The sequence below is a fragment of the Protopterus annectens genome, chromosome 11.part0 (assembly GCF_019279795.1).
Source record: "Protopterus annectens isolate FY-2018-M chromosome 11.part0, PAN1.0, whole genome shotgun sequence".
NCBI lineage: Eukaryota > Metazoa > Chordata > Ceratodontiformes > Protopteridae > Protopterus > Protopterus annectens.
The window spans coordinates 1,204,454,604-1,204,478,308 of record NC_056745.1 but is presented as its reverse complement, the minus strand read 5'-3'; positions in this window follow the sequence as shown (position 1 = coordinate 1,204,478,308).

Genomic DNA, 23,705 nt, shown 5'->3' with positions numbered 1-23,705 from the left:
CTGCAAGTTACTTCTTGGTGGCAGCAGCCACCACCATGACATCAGCGGGGACACCCTTAGTGAGGAATTGCTTGTCACACGGGGCAGTGATAAATTTTGAAGGCCTCCTAGGGACTGGCTCTACAGAGTCAGGAGCAGCCCACGCCTTTCGGGCAATAACCTGCATAAGGGGGTCGAAAGGCGGAGACACCCAGGAGGTGGAGGGCCGAGATCCAAACGCCTCTAGGTATACTGACTCATCCTCAGAGGGATTATTGGTGGGCCAGTTTCCCCTCTGTCTAAGGAGTTCTAGGATGTCTGAGAAGGAGACATCCTCAGAGGGGGATCTTGGGGATCCCTCTGACTCATCAAAGTCAGTATCTGAAGTGATAGACTCGGGAGTCCACGTGTTTCCTCTTACAAGTCCTCTTCCTAGGAGGATCTCCCAAAACATCAGGAGAATCCTCGGAAGAGGGGAAATTCCCAATGGGGAAACCTGAGGCGGAGGATCTCTGGGTCCTGTAGCAAGAGAAGTGGCAGAGATGTCAACAGGCACTATAGAGGGAGGAGCTAAGGGAACAGACTGCTGGCTGATACCAGTGGCCAGCACACTCTTCATCACCTCGAATGCTGCCCTCCCAGGCAGGTCCGAGAGAACCCGTTCCGAAGAGCTAGGAACTCCAGGGACCACCGAAAGGGAAGTCTCCGAGGCAGATGTCGGAGCCGAGCTCACCAAGGCCGAGGCTCCAAGGGGAAGAGCGGGTTCGGACAAGGGTCCGATGCCACTCACCCCTCGGAGGAGACCATGGAAGCCCGCCACCGAATCCCTCTAAGGAAGGTCTCGAAGAGGAGATAAGAGTAGAGGCTGAAGGGACAGAAGGGGGTATCCATCCCCCAGCCGTAGCAGTAACCATTCCCGAAGACTCCAACTCCAAGCTCTGGGGTAGAGTTGAAGGAGGAACTGTAACGGGGTGTGGACCAATAGTCGTCTGTTGAGACGGACTATGTAACATTTGGGCCAGTGCCTGTGACTTAAGTAATCTACTGACCACTCTCTCTAAGTCATGGTCCGAAAGCCTGGATGACCTTGAAGATCGGCTCCGATGGCTCCGTTCCGAGAGGAGAGGTGTAGCCGGAGCCGAAAGTATCGGCTCCAAGGAAGGAGACCTCGACCTCTTCCTCGAAGGAGCCATCGGAACCGATGAAACTATTGAACCTGTCAGAGCCGACAACTTATCGGAGCTGACAGGTAGCCTCGATGCATCGGCTCCAGCCGGAGCCAATACAGCCACAAAAGTAACGGTGTCGGAGCCGACACCGATGCCTGTGCCACATGGTGGTCGGAGCCGACACCGAAGTGGTCGATGCAGAATCGGCACCGATAGCCATCGGTGCCGAAGGCTTGGTTAAGCCAGAATCAGCTCCAGCCGGAGCCGATCTCGACTCAGAACGAGTCGGAGCCGAGGCCGCAGGCTTTGACACAGAAGCCTGGGCCTTGGAAGACTTGGCAGTCTTAGGTGGAGCCGACTTAGCCGGAGAGCCCTCCGGCTTAAGAAGGCCCCTGAGTATTAATTTGTTTCTTCTTTCCTGCAGGACTCTCTGGCTGAAAGAATGACATATAGCACAGGAGTCCTGCAGGTGAAGAGGCCCCAGGCAATAAAGGCAAGAAGTGTGACCGTCTGTCAGAGACATCTTCTGACAGCACGAGTCACACTTCTTAAAGCCTGAGACCCTTTCTTTTGACATGGTGTAACACAAGCACACACACACACCAGTCAAAGAATTTAAATTTAAATATACCAAAAAGCTATAACTACAAACACACACACACACCCTAACAGGGGGGGGATGGGATGGGTAAAGTCTGACTAAAAAAATAATAAGAGACAGACAAATTTCTGTCAGAAACAGTTTAAAACTAAATAAAAACTAACAATAAGGGGTTTTTAAGTTAAAAGGGGCTAAATTAGCGAATTAGTAAATCACTTACCAGGAGCTGGTAAAAGGAGGACCTCATAAGCGAAGCGGCAAACGAGATCTGGGTACTTACCGCCTTGCATCATGGGATATGGGGCTGCCTTGAGCTGGTAAAAGTGACTCTCGAGCTTAGCAAGTGCCGAGTCGGAGCCGAGGGATCGGCTCCGAACCCATCAAGCAAGAATGAAGGCGAGATTGACAACTTAACATAGTATATTTATAGTGATATTAATTTCCTAAATAAGAAAGTTGAATTATATTTGAGATTTGTTGATGATTGTTTTCTTATTTGGAATGGGACTGCTGATGAGTTACTAGAATATATAGTATATTTAAATAACACAAATTTTCTTAAATTTAAAATGTCTTGTTCTACTAGTGATATAGTGTTCCTTGATGTGGATTTGGAAAGGAAATTGGATATTATAGAAACTAGTATACATAAGAAAAATGTACATGTCAATAGATATGTGCACAGACAATGCATGCACCCCATGTCTTTGTAGGGATAATGAGGGTGCAATTTAGTAGGGTAAGCAGGCTGAATACTGATGCTATAAGATTTGTTGAACAGCTGAATGAAATGGTGGAAGAGTTTGTTAATAGTGGATATAATCCTACAGATGTCTTAAAGGTTGCAGAAGAGATAAACCAAAATAGGGGATGTGTTTCTAAGTCAATATTTAGAGAAAGGAAGAATGCTGTAGCTCAAGCCAAAGTGCATCATGACAAAATTAGATATATAACTACTTATAATTTAAGGTCAAATGATGTTAAGAAAATTATACAAAAGAATTGGGTCATATTGTTGGCCTCACCTGAACTGCAAGCACTTATAGAAGATAGACAATTATTTTCTTATTGGAACCTAAGGAGTGTAAAAAAGTTATGTTATAAAGATTTTTAAGAGTGGTATAAAAGTTAAACCATCAGGGAAGTGTGGAACATTTGGCTGTACAGCATGTAGCTGTTGTAATGATATCATTAAGCATGATAGTGATAGGTTTATTCATACAGTATCCAATAAACAATATAATTTTTACTGTACGGCCACATGTAATAGTGTGAATGTCATCCTGCTACTTGTGTAAAATGTGCCTCATTCTATATAGGAAAGACTACAAGGAAATTAAAGGACCACATTGTAGAACACAAGTCAGATATACGTAGAAGTAATGATAAGAATGTACTAAGCACATTATGTCTAATGGTATGGTTCAGGGTAATAGTGTACAGAAAGCAGAGGAGGTAATCTAAATAATCATAAAGAATACAAATGGGTTATTAGGCTACATGCTGATTCCAAGCCTGGTCTTAATAATTTAGTAAGTATTAAACCTCTTTTAGTGAGAATACAACAGCAAAATTTATGAATTTGTTTAAATTTTTTTATCAAAGTATGTTTTTTGATTTTTAGTGTGTGTGCCCTTTTATTTGTTGGCTGTGGTCACGATACTCCTTTGCTCTTATTTAAATGTGATGTATTTCATATATACTGTTTTAGCATTGAGAAAGGGTATTACCCGAAAGCTATGCTGTATTAAAGTATGTTGTGACGGTGTTTTTTTTTTTTTTTTTCATGTTGTCTTGGTGTTCTCCAACTACCATTGTGTCAGTTGTTTCTTGGTCCAACAAGAGAAAACAATCAGATTAGAACTATTAGATCTGAATGACTCAAAACTAGGGCAAAACATTTTTAAGAAAGCAGACATGTGGGATTAGCTGGTTATTTCTGACAACAGGTGGTGCTTTGTGCCTTACCTTGTGCAAAATCCAGGATGAATAGCAGCTGTTGCCAAAGTCTACCATAAGCAATTTTAATAATGAGTTACTGCAATTATAGTGGAATAAACATTAAAGTATAGTGTGTGGAGATACTCACAACTCTTTCATTGTTTCCCAAGGATGCACAAGTCAGTATATTCCAGAAGGAAGCCCAGCAGTATGGAGGAGATCTTTTTGTCTAATATAGAAACAGACTCCTTGTTAAAAACATATTTAAACAGAACTCACTCAATGCTGAAAGACAGTGGACATGTTGGATAAATTTAAATCTATGGGCAAAGCAATAATTTCTTGCTAAGTAGCTTGCCCCAGTTTTTTTTATACTAAGCATGTTATTTTTTGAGGAAGATTAAGAAATTGTGTGACTTTTATATGTGAACTGTCAGCTTCCTCCACAATTTGGGTGATAATGAATGTGGATTACAATTCTGAGTTAAATAACTATAAGTACATATGTAAAGTGCAAGTGATTGAATCTACAAGATCAAATGACAACCCATCAAAACTCTGGGACAGGCTGTAACATGGATTCTACAGGGAAGCATGTCCTAACTCTGCTTGCAATCCCCTCCCAGATATGCTTACTATGGGTCTGGAAGGGGAAACAAGCCAATAATTAAAGAAAAAAACTTTTGATTGGTCAAAGCTCGTTAATCCAGGCATCAATTGAATTATGACCATTTGAATTACAACTATAAACACTCACTGAACTACTTGAATGTTACTCTGGAAAGGCAGCAAGGGCAAAACATCATTAGCAGGGCATTTTTATAAACAGGCTGAAAAGTGCTTTGTAATATTGTGAGATGAAAACAGTGAAACATAATACCACTAATGATTTATATTCTGAAGAGGCTAAAACTATGATATCAGAAAAAAGAAATGGAAGAACTCCAGGCCAGGCAGGGCAGTAGATCTGTAAATGTTTAATGGCAAACAGTTCAAATAATTCAAATAAAAAACAAAAAAACAACTTACAAATACAGGGTTAAGTGCTTTCCCCTAGATCAATACCAGAAGCCTGGTATTGGTCTAGGTGAAAGCGCTTAACCCTGTATTTGTACGTTGTTTTTTATTGGAATTATTTGAACTGTTTGCCATTAAATATTTACGGATCTACTGGCCTGGAGTTCTTACATTTCTTGTGACTGTGCTGTTTGGACTTTTTATATATCATCAGAAAAGTTATTAGAACTTGGATATACAGTCAGCCAGTTCAATACTAGAGAAAAGGGTAATACTTGAGGGTAACAACCATAAGCAATATAGAAACAAAAAGGAAATATTCTGCAACTACCTATGCAGATTTTTTTCCATATGTGTATCTTTTTTTACATATGAACTAAATACCTTACAACTACTAAATAAAGCTCAAATGTATTAAGAGCATAGCAGATGAGCTAATCAAAAAGTTACCAGACATGTGAAGAATCTAACATAAAGGGCACCTTCTTGCACCATATGTTTGTCTCGTGACCTATGCATATGAATACATGCTGGTACATAAGAGACTTATGGGTGTGAAGTTCATTGGGGCTTTCTTGTGCCAGAAAGAGAAGACTAAGCCTAAGAAAAGGGTAGGAACAAAACTCAAGTCGGAAGGGAAGACAAAAGAGTAGGTCTACCTCTGCTAAGGAACCAGAAACAGTAAGAGGAGAGAAAAGGAATGGGCATATTTTGCAACAGTGATCTATTTTGACATCTACTGCAGTTGTAAATTCTTATACAACTACAATACATCCTTCATTTGATATTTGTTGCAGTGGTGCTCACTGCTGGAAGACTCACAAAACTTATACTAACCAGGAGGAGGATGACCAAAATATAGATAATACCTTGAAGAATGACTCTGACAAACCAGTTCTAGCTCTCAAAATAATATACATTTATTACGGCTTTATAAAGATAGGAATGGAAAACCATGTTGCTGCTTCTAGAATATTTTTTTCATCCAAACCCTGGAAAATGCATCAGATGAAGCCAACAGTTCTATGTGAGTGAAGTTGGACCTGATCTTGAAAGGATTTCCCATGAAAAAAATAACAAAGAGAAATCTGTCTGGAATTTGTCTATTTTGAGACAGGAAGACCCATATTTTTGCCTCATAAGAAACAAACAGCCTATGTGACTTCATAAATGACTTAGTTTTGTCTAAATAGAATCCAAGTTGTCTGGGAGTATCTAACAAATGTATGATTGATTCTCTCTCTTGTTCCGAGGATTAGGGGAAAAGGTTTGTAATGAATGGATCAGACATTTAATTTACAACTTTTGGCATAAAAGAAAGATTAGTCCTAAGACAAACCTTATTTTTGTGAAAAATCAGGAATGGAAGAGTCTCCATAATATCTTGTAACACTCTTATCAGAAATCAGAGCCAAGAGCAAAACTGTATTCCATGTACAGAATATTAAAACTGAAGAGGCAGGTTCAAAGTGGAGAGAGAGAGACAGCGTTAACATTTCTAATGCATAAAGTCCCAAGTAGGAGGAATAGATTTTCCTGGAGGCCTGAAATGAAGGACATCTTTCAGCAACAGTTTAACTTCATAGCATGAAGAAAAAGGTGGATCCATAGGCAGAAATGGCTGAAAAATATGCTTTGATAGAAGAGTATACTACTCCAGAGTTGAGATGCTCACACAAGTATGTAAGGATAATAGGGATACCCACCAGTTAATAAGGGACCTGTCATTTCTTTTAGCACCAAATTGAAAATCTCTTGCATTTAGAAATATAAGATTTTTCTAGCCTCCTGTAATACATGTACGCATGTCTTCCAAAAAGATGCCTGAACAGTATTGAAAGCCTACTATTCAAACTGTCAGATTAGGAATTTTCAAGTTTGGATGAATGAGAGAGCCCTTTTGTTGTGTAAATCCATCCTTTGGGGTAACTTGTGGTGATTTCCCTTGGGTAGATGAAAAAGTTAGGAATTAGGATGAAAGGAAGGAAATGCAGTAAAGAATTTCCATTTCCAAGAGATTGACAATGTGTCCATTCTTCATTCCCCTAGGCATGGATTTTCAGCTGTTTGTTGAAGGTGGAGACAAATTAGTCTATATGGAGAGTGCCCCACTGGACAATTTGAAGGAAGACCTCTATTTTTTAACATCCATTCATGATAGTCTGCCTTAGATCTGCTCAAAAAGCTGCCACAGAGTTAATCTCTGATGGGACATAAATTGCATCTAACAGGTTGCATTGGATAGCAATCTCACACACTCTCATGGCCAACCAGCAGAGATGATAGAATTTCATTCTTCCTTGCTTGTTGATATACCACATGCATGTGGTATTGTCTGTTAGGACTCAGTGTTCCTGGAGACCAGATGTGATGAGATTAGACTGAAGGGCCAGGATCAGGGCTTTCATTTTCTTAATATGTATATATTTGCTCCTGTCCTGCCTTGGCCATACACTTTGAACGTTTTGAGTTCACAGAACAAGTTCCCCGGGCCACATATGCAGCATCTGTGGAGACTTTATGTTTGGGAGAGGTAACCAGAAAGCCACTTTTATGTTGAGTGATACCTGGTTGACCACAAAAGGAATACCTTCTTCATGAAAGGCAAGAGAGGAATTGAGAAATGTAAAGGGTGAAAATGCTGTACCCAGATTGACTTAACACTGAATCTTCCTTATGTGGAGTCTAGCAAAGGTATCTGTATGGTTGAAATCAAATAGCTTAGGGCCCCTCACTATCTTCTCTTGTTGAGACAATTTCCAAAGGAAGAAGAGATCATAAGTAAAAATATCTGAAACCGCATTTTCTCCTGAAGAAATGACATTGTACAGTTTAGTTGGCATTCTAAAAAAAACAGATCCTGCAAATGCTGTAGAACCAATTTCTTCACATTTAGGGTAAAAGCTAGGTGAAGAAATAAATCTGTACTGAAATAAAGATCCTACACACGTTTATCTTTGAAAGGGTCTAAGATGTGAAGACTGTCTGAATAAGGGTACAGGCAGATGTGCTGTAGCCTGAAAAACACTGTGATAGGAATTAAACATTTTATGAATAATGGCAAATCAGAAAACTGAAAATGAAATCCCAAAGCATAAAATCTTAATATTCTATGACAGATGATTGCAGATATGACATTAGACAACATTTAGGTCCAAGGAAAAGAGAAGCACTTGAGAAAGGATCGTAAGGAGAGAGAACATTCTGAATTTCGGAATAAGTATTCACAACTGTAGGTCGCTACATGCCCTCTTTTCTCAGTTAAGGAAAAGCCTTGAATAAATGTAGTTTACTGATAGTACAGATCTTGTAAGATTAAAACAACCACCTGTTCTTGGTTTGGGGGGAGCTTGAGGAATTCCAGAAGGAAGATGTTTCCAAGATAGATTGTAGCCCTTCTGAGTTATTCTGAGAACGTACTTATGTGGCATTCTATCTCCAAAGAGCCAGATATTTAGAGAGTTTCTGTGAAAGATTGGAGGGTGGCTGAGGTGGAGGCGATGGAGGGAGAATGGTGTCATTAATCTGAAAGCTTGTCCTTTGAAATCTGTTTAAGATTTTTCCTGACATTTTTTTTGAGAGAATTGTTTATATCTTTGTGGAGATTTTTGGTCTTTGCTAAAGAACAATTCTGCATATGAATGGCAATTCCACTGGAATATTGGCACAGAAGAGAATAAAACTTATTAAAAGTCCTGCATAATTTTCCTCTCTCTCTCGTAGGTTTTGAAAGTCTCAGCAGCTGCAGGCCAAAACGATGGTCTCTATCCAAGGGAGCATCAAGCAACTTTGTCTTGACATCATCAAGCAGGGATTGCAAATATAACCAAGAATATCTTAGGACAGATACAGTTGCTTCAGCCCCAGATGATTTATCAGCATCATATCTGCACTTTATTGGATGTCTTGCTACCAGAGTAGTAAAGTTAAATATGGCCAAATAGAAGGAATTATTGTCTGAGTCAAGAAAATCAGAAATGAGTCTGTTCATGCCATCAAAAATTGACTAAAGGTACCTAGTCATATTGGTTAATGGCACCAAAACTGTAGCAGAAATGTACACTTCTGTGCCCCTCCACAGCTCTGCTATACTTATCATTGAGTTAGGCATTAGTAGATTAAAAGTTCAGTTGCTTTATCAGATTCAACAGAAATCACAACAGGGTATGATGAAGGATTTTTTTGTACAGAAATTTGAGAGAGTCTGGTACCTACTAAAATCTATCTGGTTTCTTTGAAGAAAGAGGATGCAACAAGCTTGCACCAAACAAAGAGACACAAAAGTGTCCAATAAAGCCTCAACCACAGGAGGGATGACTGTGGGCTTATGAGCATCCATATTTATCAATTCCTAATATCTCTTCTGTAAATCAGGGACTTGCTTACCCTTCTGCTGAAAATGCTGATTAAAAAAAAAATCATCCAAGGAGAACTTTTCTGAAGGATAGTCAAGAGAAAGGGTGTCTTCAACCTTAAATGGAAACCTTGTAGAAGAGCGGTGCTGAGAGAAGTAAGCAAAAGATTTCACATCAAAACTGAAACTTTCCTCTGAAGATGCATCTCTATACCTCTCCGATAGTGTCAGAGGAGGACAGGAAAGAAATTGAGGTGGTTTTAAAGATATTACAGTTTTGAATAGCCCTTGAGAAACATTACAACACTCTTGCTGTGGATCAACTGGAGAAGGAGGGGTATGCTTTGTTTTCTACATCTTTTCAGGAGTATCAGCAAAAATGAGAAGGATAAGAAAACTCCTGATGAACCACAATAAGTGAACCAAGAACTTACTCTCGAACAAGGATGTGTGGTATTTCCTCAAGTCCCTCAAAAATTATCAGGTAAGTTTCCCCTTTGGCAGACTTGATTGCCACCTGATTGGTCATATGGGATGTGTCTAGCCAGTGGAAACTGTAAGAAAACCGGGGCACTCAGAGGGCTTCTCATATGCCTCAAAAGAGACATCCCATTTTGGCAAGATAACAGACGCATCAAAATGCTCGGTTTCATAAGTTTCTATTGTAGCTTCTCAGGGACATTATAGAGACAGACAACATGGAGGACATCCTACCTTTTACATACTTCTCATATCTCAAAGTATATTTTTAGAGACACTAAATGGCTTCTGATAGTCTTGGGGATAATCAATTTACAAATGGAATACTCTCAAGTTATGGTCGAGATCTAAGAAGAATAGGGGGCTTTCAAGATGGCTGCACACTGAGTAACAGCTTAATTCTAGCTCTCCCAGTGTGAAACAAAGAAGCTTAGCAGAGAAATGCAGTGGACATAGATTTCTGGGTAAATTTCTGTAACTGACTAGTAAGTGGGCTGCCTGGATGCCAGGAAAAAAGAAATACAGAGGACCTGAAGGAAAATCAGCTACAAAAGGTGACGAAAAAACACTGACTGGAAAAAGTACTGTAGCTGTTCACCAAAAAAGCAATGCAAGCTCCAGACATGACATCCAGTAACTCAGGGGAAAATATAAGGCAACTGCAGACAGACTTTACTAAAATAAATGAAATACTCATGGGAGTATATCAGCTCAAACAAAAAAAAAAAAGGCTGGAAGAAGCTTTAACCAGATATTCAGATAAGGTGATAAAACTACAAATCTCAGAGGTAGAAATGAAGAAAAGGCTGGCTGAATATGAGACTGCACAAGAAGAGATGTTTCAAAAAATAATAGAATTAGAGGACAGAGCACAGAGGGAAAATCTGAGATTTTTCTGTTGTACCACAAAAGCTGGAAGGAAAAAACTATGAAGTTTATGAAAGTACAAATAAGCAACTGGACTGGTATTCCTCAACAGAAATAGTTAATTGAAAGGGCACATTGTGTGTATGCTACAAACCTTGTGATGAGAAAACATAGACCTTTAATAGTAAAGATGCAATCTTACCAGCAGGAAGAGTTGATTCTATCAAAATTGTGACAAAGACAAAATACTAAAAGTGGGAGACTACAGAGTGTTTGTGGAGAATGACTACTCATTGTACACCAAGCAGAAGAGTAAGTTTATCCCCATTATTTAGGGAATTTCAAGAAGCAGGAGTGAGATTCTAACTGCTGTACCTAGCTTTCTTAAAAATATTTTACTTGGAGGAATAAAAATCAATGAAGTACATACTAAGGAAGAAATACAAAAGTTTGTCCAAAAAAAAGCAAGCTGTGAAACAGGAGATTCTGCTTCGTTCTGATGATGATAAAGACCACAGCGAGACTGTGCCAGTGAAATCTCTTTCAGTGTTTCAATGGAAAATGCTTCAAAGAGGGGGGGCAGGAGTTGACTAGAAGGCTCCAGAGTATGTTGGAAATTAAGCAGAGATAGGGTTTGGGAGAAGGAGATGAACAGGAATAGAATAAGAAAATCTGGAAATATTGGACTTTGTTAAACTTGTAGGGAACTGTAAAGCATACATCCTACTTCATGTCATTAACATTTGGAGAATAAAATCAGTAACTTGGAAACTACCAAATGTGGGATTACAAAACAATAATTATATTTCTGAAACATGACAGAACAAGAAAATCTGGAAATATTGGATTTTTCTGGACATTGTTAAACTTGTAGGGGCCTCTATATGCCCTACTTCATTTCATCAATGTTTGGAAAAATACTCAGGATGGGGAAGAGGAGAGAGAAAGTTAACTGTAAGTAAAATACATTTTTTTCTTAATAGTACTATTTAGAGTGTATGATTTTCTTTGCATGTTATAAAATAATTTTTTCAGTTATTTTTTAAGTGTAATGGGGATACTAATGTAAATAGGTGCTCCTGTTTTTTTTTTTTTCTTTCTCCTTGTTCAACTTTAAGAAATGTAGGCACTGTAATTTGTAAAAAAAAAAAATCCTGGTTAAAAGAGCATGACAAAAGAAATCATAGTGTGCTCTTTCTCATTCTTGCATAGGGGAATGACTAGGTTAAGGCCATTAGCTTAGTCTAGTACCAGGTTTTAAGAGAAAGCAAGCAAATAAAAAATATTGATTATAAGGCATTTTTGTAGTGAACAAGAGAGATAAAGATAAGACAAAACCAGACAGCACTTAATAGGCTATACCTGCATCTTAGCATAGATTACCTTTCCTTTAGGCTAGCTCGAGTCTGTATGTGCAGCTGTCAAGTTTGGAACATTTGTTCCTATTAGGAGGGTAAAACTTCAGTATTTGAAGATGTACACAGTTTGGAACATCTGTTCCTATTAGGAGGGTAAAACTTCAGTATTTGAAGATGTACATAGTTTTGTGTGTTATCATTGTCAATATGTTTTAGAGGGTTGTGTGTATTTTTGTTTGAGGGTTTTCAATAAAATAAAAAGTTCTGTAAGATGTGACGCTCAAATGGAGATGACAAGAAATAACTGTATAAAAGATTAAGCTACTAAACAGTGCATGCATGTAACACAAAAGCTGAAACTAGACATTGAACAAAAAAAAACGGTTATACATATAAGGTGGGAATAATAATCTCTCAAGAATATGATGCTTTCTATAATGTCTTTAAACATTAATGGTCTCACAGATAAATCCAAAAAAGAAAGAGTAGAGTGCAAATAGCAATGCTACAGGAGACACACTTGAAAATGATTGAACATGTGAATTTGATAAAGGTTTTCAGGATGGTTATACAGTATAATACTTGGTACAAAGGAAAAAATGAGTACTTTTATTCATTTCCAGGAGGAGTTGCAATAGTAATAGAAGAGGATATATATATATATATAAAAAGACAATAATGGTAGACTTGTAGTACTAATGGGCTACTGGCAAGGGAGGAGGGACTACACTGACATGTATTTATACTCCACCAAAAACTGCTATAATGAAGCTTAAGGAAATTTTGGGAGAAATAATCAGCTTTCAGCAAGGAATATTACTTATAGCAGGGAACTGGAATTTGATTTCCATTAGTGAAGATGTGACTGGGGGGGTCCAAAAGAGAAAATATAACAGAGGAGGATAGATTTTGAGAGAAATTTATGAAAATATTTGGCATGGAAGATGTGAATTCAGTACTAGCAGTTTGGAGTAAATTTACATAGTCCCACAGATACAAAACCTGGGCTAGGCTAGACAGAATTTACATTTCACAGGAACAAGTGCAAAGTCTTGGCACACACCCAATAACTATTTCAGATCATACACTAATAACCAAAATAAAAACACAGAGTAATGAAATGAAAACACACTGGTGCTTTCCTACCCATCTGTTGAAAAAAGAGGGATTTAAGAAATAGGCAGTGGAAATTATTCAAGATTAGAGAAGATAGAAATTTCTTCTGAAAATATAGTTAGGGAGTAGAATAAAATTAAAGTGAAGTTTAAATTTAGGTTAGAAGTAAAAGAAAGGGAGATATGGTTAAAAAGTAAAAATTATTTAGAGGGACTGACAAATGTTAAAGTATTGCAAAATATGGATAAACTGCAAAACATTAGACAGAAACAGTATGCCAGTGCAGTATACAAGCACCTGTGCAACTGTATGAACTCAGCCATGCCCAACAGAACTAAAACCTGCTCCTCAAAGAAACACAAACCTATCTGGTGGACATCCTCTATCAACAGGCTTTGCAATTAAAGGAGGAACTCTTGTCCAAGGGTAAAAGGCACAAATTCCCAACTGGAAAAACTCCCTCCTTAGCCTCAACAAGCAAATTAGATCATTACTGAAAACCTCCAAAGCCAATTATGAATCAAAACTAGTCTCCAAAACAAATGCTAAACACAAATCCTTTTATAGTTGTCAGGAACCTCCATGGCAAAACCCAGGTTTGTTCCAAATTAGTTCTTAATGGTACCACTTACACTGATCCTATTGACTTAGCCAGCCTGCTAGCAGATAGAGTCAGTGCAAACTCCCCCCCCCAAAGGCCCATTCGACATCCCCGATACTTGTCTTGCACCTCACATCTCTGTAGATCAAGTGTTAAAGGCCCTATCCAAGGTAAAGAACACAGCTTCCATGGGACCTGATACTATCCCAGGCTGTATTCTACACCATCTCCAGCAAGAACTAGCCTCACTATTGATCACCCTATTCAACCATAGCCTAAGTACAGGCTCCATTTGAGCAGAGTGAACTGCCATTGTCATTCATTTGCACAAAGGTGGTGGTGCTACTACTGACCCTAGAACATATCGCCTCATTAGCTTGACAAGTCTGATCTGTAAGGCCATGCAGTGTATTATTATGGACCTCATAAACAAGGACATAGGCAATCTCCAAGCACTTGAACCCACCCAGTTCAGATTTGTCAAAGACAGATCTTGCCTGTTTTACCTGGTTGACTCTTTTTTCAGACTGTCACACCAAGGCACTGGATGAGGGGAAGTCAGTACCTACAGCTTACCTGGACTTGGCCAAAGCCTTTGACACAATCCCCAGTTTGGCATCATCAAAAAGCTAACACAACTTGGTATAAATCCCTATCTCATCAGGTGGGTGGCCAACTGGCTCACCAATAGGATCCACAAGGTCAAAATAGGTACCTCCAGCTCCAACAGCAGACCTGTCACTAGTGCAGTTCCTCAGGGATCTGTCCTGGGACCCCTAATGTTTGGCGTCTACTTTTCAGAGATCCAGGCAAAGACAAAAGGCCTATGACTGACCAAGTTTCCAGGTGACTAAGTTGGTTGCTGTCAATGACTTCCCAAATGATGTTAACATACTGCAAGAGGGTCTCACAGCAACAAATGACTGGTGCCACAAAGTCATGGCCTAAAGTTAAATGCAAAAAAAATGTATTATCATAACATTCAGCAAAAATATGGCCCCTACTGATTACCACATCAACAGCAACCCCCTAAGCACATAACCTGTGGTGAGAGACCTTAGTACTCAGGTTAACAACAATCTCACATTCAGCTATCATGTACCAGCAGTGGCCAGAAAAGCCTTTTACTTGGTTCATCTCATAAGTAAAGGGATTGCATCCAGAAAAAGGTGGAAATTACCTCTATGTGCACCTCCCTCATTAGACCAATAATTGAGTATAATGCCCTATAATCCCATAAAGAGTTGAAGGATTTTAATTGGGAGGGGAAGAAGGCAAGAGTCACATGTGATAATCTTATTTTTTCCAAAAGGACAGGGCAGACTGGGATTACCCGATTTTAAGGGGTATTTCACAACAACACAGCTAAGGCTCCTATACATAGCACAAGCAGAAAACTATAATTCAAAGTGGATAGAGATGATGATGAAATTGGGGAGGGGGCGCTCAAGAAAAAAGGAGAGACTGGGATTTTGGATACAGACCTTTAAGGAGAACAATAGTAATCATACAGATTAAAGTAGCAGAAAGTATTCTGAGAACTAACCCAACACAGGAAAGGAGATTATGTCAATAGGGATGACTGCAATTAGGGATACAGACAATAGGCAAGAGGGGGCTGGAATTTATGTATGTCTCCCAAATATGCAACAAAGTCTAGAAGATGTAGGATCTTTGCTTGGGAGTGTTTATGTAGGTATTTTTATACCCCAAGTAGATTCCAAATAAATTTTCCTCAGGTAGACACCAAATGTTGGAGTGAGATGGGGAAGAAAAAGGTAACTGGAACATAATTTCTGGGAGTGTAATGAGTTGGCTGATTTTAAAGATTCCTTGCAGACTGCTCTATCAGAGATGCTGGGTGACCAAATTGGTGTAACTAAGGAAATTATTTTTTGAGCTATGATTCAGAATTGCCTAGACATAGTAAGGCCTTGCTGAGTCTAATTATGATGGCTGCTGAAAAAGTGATTACTAGAAAATAGAAAGCAAAGTCTAAACCAACTCTACTAGAAGCAGCGAAGGTAGCAGAGAGATAAATTAACTGGAATTGGGATCTTTAGAAAAGGATATGAGCAAATTACATAGGAAAAATGGGAAGTGTGGGATCAATACATGCAGAGAAAAACAAGGTTTAAAAGAAGGTAGGAATTGAATGAGCTATGTAATGGTTGACTGAATGACTGGATATATTATAAGTGACGTATATGTTTGCAGCTACAGTTGTGTCAGCGTGGTTTGTAATGTATAATGTTTGCAACTGAGATTGTGTCGGTATAGTTTATTTTCATTTATATATGTATGATTATTAAATTATGTATGACATAGGTAAAGATTGTTTTTGAAGAACTAAGCAGAATAAACACTTGGAATGCATTGTCTTTATTAAGAATTTGCAGCAGTCACATTTACCACAAAATGACTCAAAATAAATACATAAACAGTGGAAAAGAAAAGGTTCTCAATGTGGATAGTTACCTGCCCACATTATAGGAATCTGGAATAGGCTATACAGCTGGCAGATCAAATTGAGATATACATAACCATATGTCCCTCATATACTAGCACATATTCTTATGCAGAGGTGATGAGACAGACATACAGCATGCCAGGAAAGCACCCATGCTTTGGTATAGTGATGAAAGGGAACACCCACCAGGGCTACAACTGTATAATAATGAAATGCGAACACCAAAAGATGCAGACTCTTCAACTAAAAAGCCACACAGCCTGAAGGAATGAATCCAAGGTCTTGTAACACAAACAATTTATTCCACAAAAAACGACGCCAGTAATCTGGCTTCATCAGAGTCGTTTGAATTACATTACAACAAAACATATATACTCTCCACTCAATGCTCATTGGGCCAAATTAATTGATTAATTAGCACACGCCCTAAGCATATAATAATCTAAACCAACTTGTGGTTGACATAAACAACTGTAAAAAATATATATATATATATATATATACCTTATACTTAAAAACACATAAATAAATAAATAAATAAATCAATAACAAGATCAATGGTGATGTTACATCCATACAATTTCAATGTTAAAATCCAATTTCATAGTAACATTTTAACTGTACATGGATAATAACTAAAACATGATATGTGTTACTTAGGGTGAAGTGATGTTCTGTTTGTGGCCAAACATATGGTATCCTAGGAAGGATACTTCCCAGTAGTGAGCAATATTGCAACAGTGATCAAAGGATATCAGGTAAAGCATCATGCACTACAAAGAATTATGTTTCTGTTACACCAACCTAACCCAGTAAGTGTTCTTAAAACTCTTGAGGTGAATTTCTTCTCATCCATGCCTCAAACAAATAATGAGCTAGTTATTATTGGAGACCCAATCACAACCATTCATATGGGGTCAGTAAACAGAAATACTATGAAGCTATAGAACACTTGAAGGATGTTAAGGCAAGCGTGCCACCGTGAAGATATTCAAAGTAGGGCTGCTAATATAAATTTTAGTACTGGAGAAGTGTTACTGGGAATGTTAACACTTCTCGGGGAGAGGGGTGCTGAGATGAAATTGCAAATCTTGGAGAATAATATTAAAATACAATACCTTAAAGGATTACATTTTCATTTGCTATAACTATTCCTAACATTTACTCATGAGGAAAGTTTGTAAACATCATATGTGCCTTTTATGCAGTAAAATGTTTCTGGTATAAAAATGTAATGTGCAATAATGCATTGGTATAATTATTTTGCTTTTATTGCGTGACAGTTTAGACATATTATATAACCTCCTGTGAAATTCGTCTGCATTCACTTTGGTGGCAAAATGCAGAGATACCAAGAGATTTTTATGAAGCTAATTAATACAATATGTTAATTTTGCCAAGTCCACTTGGTTTTATTACTTAAAGCAATTTGCTACTTTGCTTCAAGTGTTCTGGAGGAGTTGTATTCTGGCAACAGCTGTATATTAGCAGGTGGGACAGATGGATGTTGTGGATATTCAAGCACTGGTGAGGCAATCTAGACACCTCAGATCACAAGACACCTCAGATCACAACTCCAAGTTGGCTGTTAATGGTTCCTCTCTCACAATCTTTTAACTGGATGATGAAGGCTACTAGGATCAATCCCTCTGCATTAGCGAGAAAATTTGCTTCTGATGGCACCTTGATGGCAGATTTAATAGAAGGGTGTGACTCTTGATCCTTCACATTTTGATGCTTTTCTGACACATGCTCAGAAAATTATTTTCCTGACCATCTCTATCATGATCACCATCCTAAGAGCATTCAAACTTCTCAATCTCTCAAGATTGCCTGCATGGAAATGCTGACATTAACAGGACTGCTTCACTCCATTCTCTGCTCCCATGCAATAGTGAGAGTGCCCAATGTCGGTCGTAGTTCATGAAATGTCAAAATGTAGAACACTATGAAGCTTTCAGCAATTTAGGAATCGAACACAGCAGCTTTACCATGATGGATGTTAGGACTGAAAGCTGATCAATTTCAGCAATGTAAGCGGTAGAAAATATCTAAGAGCAGAGGGTGAGAGCAAGACCAACTAATCACCACTGTGTGGTATTGGTGTAAGCCCCCAACATGGCAAAAAGAAAATCTCTGTAATGTACTGAAATAAAGATATCTGAAAATGAAAGCTCAAGAGTTACCTACTTAAGAAGGTCTAAAAAAGTCAGATCTATATAAAAGCAACCCCAAAACAGACATACTACCACATAAAATATGATTTAATACATCTTACATTTCAGAGCCTCTGCAGTACAACAGCTCAGTTAAGTGATAGGAACTACTGCATCTCAGTTACATATTTGGTACTCTGAAACATTAACATGCATATGAGGCAATATTTCAAGCCCTAAGAAATAAATGGATCATAAATTACTATATATATATATATATATATATATATATAATCTTATGTAAAGTAAAATTACCTGGTACAGTTTCAATGCTTCCCCTCATATTCACTAAGTAAAAACATATTTATTTGCATGAGAACTTAGGAATTAGGAAGAAAGCTTCATAATTTTAAAAAGGACCACTTTGGGGCCCAAATGATATTTCACTGAGCTGTGGAGAATGTTGCCATCTCATGTAGCCAATTAGTGGACTGCTTGAGAATATCGGTCTGGCTGTACAGACTCCTTAAAGGAATTCTAACAATATTATAAAAAGATAGCAAACAATTAAATAATTTAAAATAAAACAATGGAAATAATGTGCTGGATGGTATGTGCTAAATTCTATTTAAGGAGGAACTGATCCTAAAAATATTTTTATAACTGAAAACAAATAAGGCAACAGGCATAGACAAAATTCATACCAAAATTCTAGAACTATCTAGACAAACTGCTTCCTGACCTTTAAAAAAAAAAAAAAAAAAAAACAGTAGGATAGCTAAAGGTGGATGGATGCAATTCTTTACAAGAGTTGGGATCAGGGCAAAGGTATAAAATAAGCCATTAACACTGATCACTGACACAGGTAAAATGGAGTCCCTCCTGAAGAAAAAGGCTTGTTGAATATATACATGGTAGCGAAACATATACCCACATAATAAAACTCAATTCACAGAAATTTATTCCAGGTAATGAACTACTCACAATTGTGACCAGATGCTAAATAATATAACAAAATAAATTCCAATACACATTACATTCATAAAAAAATAATGAAATGGTGCTTTAATTAATTAGAACTGCCACTTCATCCATCAAGTCTGTCAGATCTTGGAAGGGCAAATGGCTGAAGTGACAATTTGCTAACTGAATGCTGTTTTCTTCTCTTCTACAACTACACCATGTATTGAGTACCAAAATACTCATGATTCAGATTACAGAAGCAATTTATCTAGAATTCAGCAAACCAACTAACACCTTACTACACGAAAAACATCTTCGAAGTTGGTGACAGCCAAGGAGGTATTAGAAAAAAGGGATGTCCCTTGGCTGAATACATAAAGAGCTGTAACACAACTGACACAAGATGATATACCAGCTTCATGGTATAGACAGAGCAAGCTAAGACCAAGACAACCCAGGTTCAAGGAGTAGCCTAGGCCCTTGAGAAGATGACCAGAGAGGGTTAGAATGAGCAGCTATCTTCATCTAACTGATCCTGGAAGAAATAAGGCAGTCAGTTTGCTATAATACTGGCATTCAGTGAAGACTTAGAGGTACTGTGAAGCAGTCACAAAGACTGGTGATAAGCAATCACTAAACAGCACATAGTCATATGGTAGCTACAGTTGTCACATGTATAAAAGTTACCATGGGTCAGTAGAGGTAGTATAGGGATTCTTTTTTGCCCAAGATATTGTTGATCAATGGGCGATAAGGTAAGCAAGTCTATGCTCATTGAGGATGAAAATATCACCTGAGCAAACCAATACAGTTCCCTAGTCCAGCATCCCAGTCTCAGTTATCTGCCAATGCTGGAACTGCCCTTGCTCTAGAAGTAAGCTGGACCCTCGTACGAAAGGGCAAGGAGGACTCAAACAAGCTGCTGGTGGTCTGAGCAGCCTGGGGGTTAGGACTGCAAGTTATGGTGAGTAGCACAGCATGCTCTAAACTTGGATCCATCCAGAATGTGACTGCACAGGTGCACACTTCCTGATTTGCATTTAAAGTATTATTTCTAAACTTTTACTCAGTTTGCTGTGAATACCTGGCAAAAAATCAGAAACATAAAATGAAAACTGCATCTGAGAACTCTGTCCAAGAATCCTCATGATACAGGAGCCATGCAAATTTATTAGAGTTCCATGAATCAGAAGAAAACAATGTGAAAAATCACACTGTGCAGGAACCTGCACTGCACCTATCTTTGCTGCAGGCCTTGGATAAATTGGAGAAAACTGAAACATAGTTGGATAACTATGTAAAGCAAGTGGGTGCACATGTACAGGACACTGAAGAAAAGATGAGCGTTCATTATGATGCCCTAATGGACTTAGAAAAAGGATGTAAAACACACGTACATTCATAAGGGACATTCAGGTCAGAATACAAGAGACCTGAGTTAATGTTCTGGAAGATGCATTATGCAGGAAAAAATTGTGCAAGTCTGGTAGGCATCTCGAAGTGTGAAGACATGGTAGCCAAGTGGAGCCCCTGCACTGCTTACATACAGAACAGTGTTTCTAACTTGGAAAGTAGTTACAATGGACATACATGACTTTTATCCACACATCACTAGCAACATAGAAAAAGCCCATACAAGTAATAGCTAGATTCTCTACATATACTTTCAAGACAGATTTCTTAGCTATTGAAAATAGGGTAGCATCCGATGTGGGGAAATACTCGTTTAATGAAGAGGGTTGCTGTGCCACGCCTACAAGTAGTAGTGGCATTTTGTCTCTGCAATTCAACTATTTAAAGCTATGGTGTGCTTCTGTGTTTTGTAGCCAGCCTATTTTATACTCTTTTGTGGACTCAGCAAACATGCCTAAGAAAAGGTCAGAACCCTTTGAGATATCTGGCAGTCAGCACAAAGATACTCTACCAGAATTGACTGGAGGAGCTGAGCAGGGATAGAATCATTCCCTCTCTAAACAGTTACTGGAACAATGGGAGCAATCTGCTCTCTTAATTTCTCCAAGTCTTTTGGGTTGCTAATACCATGACAGAAATGGACCCCATTCCTAAGTCAAAGTACAGTTAAAGTTCATGAAATTAGCACTGTTTCAATTTTTGATGTCAGCCAGACGTGCTCTTCGCAGCACCCGCAATGACTCTCTCTGCATTTCATATGGGGTTACATATATTGGTAACATATCCAAATATGATTGTAGACCCATTGCTCCTACTACTATTGGAAATGTCTGGGTATCTTTCTTCCACATTGCTCTTATTTCTGCCTGCAAATCCTGATATTTTTATGACTTTGTCTCTTTCTGTACAAAGGACACTGCAGTCACTGGGTGTGGCAATACAAATGATCAGTTCTCCTGTCTTGTTTTCATGGACCATTATATCTAGTTTTCTAGAATCTGTCTTTTGAACTGTTGATAATGGGTGATCTCATGTGATGTAAACCATCATTTTCTCTGATGCTTTGTGGCTCATGTTTCCAGTGTTTTTCAGCCGCTTCAATACCATATTGTTTGCACAATCCCCAGTGCAACAGTCTTGCTACATTATTATGCCTTTCAGTACACAGTCATCACAACCAGTAACAAGGTATGCAATGGTTTCCAGTTATGTTTTACAAAACCTACATTTGTCTGTTTCTCCCACATGTTCAATGGACTTTGTAAACCAACATGTAAGTAACCCATTATCTTGGGCCACCAGTATTAACCATCTCTTGGTTTGACTTGGTCACTCCTTAACCATTCCTGAGTTCAATCCTAATGAACATGAGGTTCTTTCAGAACTTTTCTATATTTGCAACGATATTTATGCATTTTCCACATTTCTTGCCTTCTCATCTGGTACTTGACTTAATATTATTTCTTTTGTTTTTTTGGCACATTCAGTTGCTGCCTGATTTTTATCTGCTTCGATTTCCATTCCTGCTTGATGCTGATATGCTGCTAAATTAAGAGACGTCATCTTAGATTTATTCCTCTCATGTTTCAAAACTTTCACTGTTTGGTTCTTGTGAGGCCAGCAGATGTGTGTGCAGTCCCACAACTGCAGATCTGTACGTGTAATCAGTTTCAAGGGGGCCCCATCCCTCCTTCAGAATGGGAAATATATAATCTTGGTATACACTTATTTTTATAAATCATTTGGCGAGCATCAAGCATCCTTCTTGTTTTCCTGTCTAGTCTTAATTTAGTTATTTATATTTGTTTACCGGGAAATTCCAACTGGACATAGGTCCTTTTTTAGTGAAGGCCCAGGGAGAAAAGCTCCATGTTCCTAACATGTTTTGGGGCCATTCAATCACTCCAAAACTAAGTTAGGACAGGAAGAGCAAATTGGTTTATGGCTTGAATTTTGCTCCTAGATGTCGACACTGTTTTCAGATTAATTTAAGTCTTCCAAAGTATTCCTAAGTTTTATTCGCATTTCATGTTTTATTGTTGATCTTTCATCAATTCCCAAATATTTATACACTCCCTCTTGCTCAAGCTCTTTTATATCACATTCTTGTCTCAAACTATCCCATGTATCTGGCACCAAACATACATCATCCCACTGCATAAAGGAGGCAACAACACTGACATCTGCAATTTCAGACCTATAGCTATTCTTTTCCCCTCTTTCAGAAATCCTAGAGAAATGTGTCCATACTCAACTCATGTCATATCTTACCAAAAACAACCTTTTTACCCATACTCAGCATAGTTTTCACTCTAGCCACAGTACCATGACTGCCCTCCTATCCTTTCTCAAAACCATAAATCAAGCTTGCGACTGTTAAATTTGTATCTTCCTTGTTCCTAGACCTATCAAAAGCTTCTGACACTGTCTCCCACCCTCTAGTCTTAACCCAGCTCTCATAATCTCTACTTCCACCTTAGCCTGATTCTCAAGCTACCCATCTGAACATCAACAAGCCATTCAATGGAAATCCTCAACCTCCACCTTTCAACACATCCCCACTGGGGTCCCACAAGGCTTTGTTCTAGGATCACTACTCCAATATATTTGTTAACAACTTTCTCCTTGCCATCCCTGACGCATCAATAATCCAATATGCAGATGACTCAACTCTCATCTGCTCTGCCAACAATCTTAAAAACTCAGTCAGCGTTCTATAAAACAGAATCCTGGATGAAAAATAACCATATTGCCCTTAATGCTAAAAAAATAAAAATAAACTGATGATCTTTCCCCCTCTAGAAACTCCCAAATAGACACACTCTCTCTCTATACTCAGTAGTGATAACATCCCAATCGAAATCGTATCTAATACCAAACTCCTTGACGTCATCATTGATGAACATTAAAATTTGACACCCATACTCAATCCACCATTAAAAAAAACACACCAAAAACTGTGACTTCTACACAGGCACAACCGCCATCTCCCCCCCCCCTCCACCAGAAAAAACGTAGCATCTTCCTACCTTCTCCCCTCTCCTATGTATGGTGCCCTCCGGTTAAACAATCTCCAACTCAGCCTATAATCCAAGCTTGAATTATGATAGAATAAAATAAGCAAATTTGCTACAAACTCAAAAAACTCACCTACCACTCCCACTCTCTGCATACTCTACTGTGGCTTGAACTTCCCAATTACTTGACCTTGCTCAAACTC